General features: G+C 39.0%; 2 long non-coding RNA genes across 4 annotated transcripts in view; one reads left to right on the top strand and one right to left on the bottom strand.

The window, feature by feature from the left end:
• The window catches only part of LOC116688840 (uncharacterized), a 78,599-nt gene that overhangs the window by 20,087 nt on the left and 55,889 nt on the right, over positions 1 to 2,623 (top strand). The window lies entirely within an intron of this gene.
• LOC116688842 (uncharacterized) overlaps positions 1,962 to 2,623 on the bottom strand; it is a 20,803-nt gene continuing 20,141 nt past the window's right edge. Inside the window, exon 3 of the long non-coding RNA XR_004331870.1 lies at positions 1,962 to 1,973. This is a non-coding gene — a long non-coding RNA (uncharacterized LOC116688842). The remainder of the gene's footprint in view (positions 1,974 to 2,623) is intronic.

Here is a 2,623-nt window from a genome sequence, read left to right as displayed (position 1 = left end):
TTTGGGAGGGACTAAAGTTAACATAATGGTCCGCTGTTATATTAAGGAACGGAATTAAATGCTTTTGGAATATCTTCCTTAAATTTAGCTGTAGCACTGTCGGATAGGCATCTAGTGTAGAAGCTTTTATTTACTTTAGTATAGTTGGGCAGTAAGAATTCAAAAGTTATTAAAGAATGGCCTGATAATAAAGGATTCTGCGGAAATACTATTAAATCTTTATTTTTTATACCATATGTCAGCACAAGGTCAAGGGTGTGGTTAAAACAATGCGTGGCCTTATGCACATTCTGATGAAAATCAATTGATCTAGTAGTGAGTTGAAAGCAATACTAAGGCTATTGTTGTTAATGTCCACATAGATAATAAAATCACCTACAATACGTACTTAACCACCACTGGTGACACCTGTAGAAGCCCGTAGAGAAGACTGTTCAGCAGAGGGTCTTACCACGTTGTAGCTATAAAGCTTAACAGAGAGATCAGTCAGACCTTAATCTCTCCGTAGCTGTCTACGCATGCCTTCCTCTCCACCTCTGTTCTTATTCAGATAATGTTAAATTCCCATAATCCATGCCCCTGGCTATGGTCTGAATTAGTATAAGCCCATAGACTTCACAGCTAAATCAAACAAGACCCTATTGTTGTCACAACAACCTATATATATTACAGCAAGGAGGAGGAGGGGGGAGGGTTGATTAAATCACCCCCTTCGTCTGCACTACTATCAAAGCTTTGTTTTTTAATAATTGCTGTCTAATAAGACCCCACTGAGCATCCAGACCTGCAATGAACAAGATCACATTGTGTCAGATCACCTGCGCTAACCTTCTGTTGAGTTACAATGCCTGTGATGTACTATATGACTGCTTCAATCAAAGCAGCAGATTTGAATATCCACAAGACTTTCCAGTAACAGCCTCCATGTGAGATTTATGCCCTCATTGAGAAAATTACATTCACTCCCTGTCCTCACTGTTTGGCATCCATTACAGTTAATTATTATCTTCTAAAGCCATGCAGCTCTGTAATAAAAAGGGGGGGGGGAAAGAAAAACTGAAGTTTGTGCCTAGATTGAGGCATAAATTGTCCCGTCCCTGCTGTTGCAAAGCCATATCTAATTATTTTGTTTCTCCTCTGTCTGTCTGTCTGTAACTCCAGGCATACGTGTTAACCAAAGGTTGTGCAGCCTGACTTAATATTGGACTTCGTTTTAGCTATGCAAGTAGCGTGGCTCTAGAAATGGCAGATTTGGTTCGTCCATCAGTGTATGAAATGTCTGGACAAGTACATGCGTTGCCATTTTGACTTTGATTGTATTAACTTGAACTGCAATTATCTCCAAGAAAAGTAGCATGCTAACTAGGGCTCGACCAAAATAACCCATTATCAAGTACTATTGAAATTTCTCAAGTTATACGATACATGCATTTGAACCTTTTTGTACCTAGATCTAGAATAAAATTTCTATTTGGATGGTTTTGCTCGTAGCCAATTACTGCAAGCATTCTTCGATTTAATGCAATGTATAATGTTCAGCTACAACCCATACAGTAAGGTGTGATGAAGTCAAGTGAGGTGTATTTCTTTCTTTAATATGATATGTTTTGGGCATTTAAGCCTTTATTTGTATATGACAGCTGTAGACATGAAGGGAGAGAGAGGGGGAATGACATGCAGCAAAGGATCAAAGGTCAGAGTCAAACCTGCGGCCGCTGCGTCAAGGAGTAAACCTCTATAAATGGTTATGCGCTCTACCAGATGAGCTACCCAGGCGCCCGAGGAAGGTGTATTTGACGGAGTTGGCAGTTCAGTGTGCAGAGATGCTTCCATTTACATGAGGGGTATAGAAAGAACTAGAAGAAAAACTAATCAAATCAAGTACTGGTATCTGTGTCACTGTAGTGGGACGATACCCAGCCCTAATGCTGGCTTTGGTAGGCTAAAATGCTGAGTGTTTGCATATTAACATACTAACTGAAGCATACTCATGTAAACATGCTATTGTTACTTACGAAACATTACTTAATCTAAATGATTTATATAGCCTAATTTAAAGTACTGGGAAAATATGAGGTTTCAATAAATTCATTTATTATTGAGTTAACTTTGATGAATTATTTTAACTGTAACTGGATACAAAAATGTTTCAGTTAAATGTTCTGCTCTAGTGACAAATGGGACCTATCACACATGTACATACCTGTGTAAGAGTCTTAGTTCTCCACAAAAATATTTTCCCTTTTACCTCTGTGTGAAGCAGATGCAAACATCAACGTCATCTTCCTCTTCCAAGTAGCAGCAGGTGTTATGTTTTGCCTTTTGGAAAAATCAGTAGAGTTGATTTAACATATGTGATTATTTTTTTCCCCTCCCAAGATTAAATCCTCCAACTCTACGTTGTTATTACATTTCAAAAACAGGTGCAATGTATGTTTTTCTCTCCAAGTATGTTAGTCATTTCAGTTGTTACCATGGGCATAGAGGGACATTAAAACAAATGTTTGGAAATGACAGTGGTAGCAGCTAGGCTAACAGCTGGTACAGCCAGGGGAGCAGGTGATGTTGGGGCATGAGCAAGGGCTGAGACTCCTGACACACACACACACACACACACACACAC

This window comes from Etheostoma spectabile, chromosome 5 (genome assembly GCF_008692095.1).
Source record: "Etheostoma spectabile isolate EspeVRDwgs_2016 chromosome 5, UIUC_Espe_1.0, whole genome shotgun sequence".
Classification (NCBI taxonomy): domain Eukaryota; kingdom Metazoa; phylum Chordata; class Actinopteri; order Perciformes; family Percidae; genus Etheostoma; species Etheostoma spectabile.
This window is presented reverse-complemented; position numbering and strand designations above follow the sequence as displayed.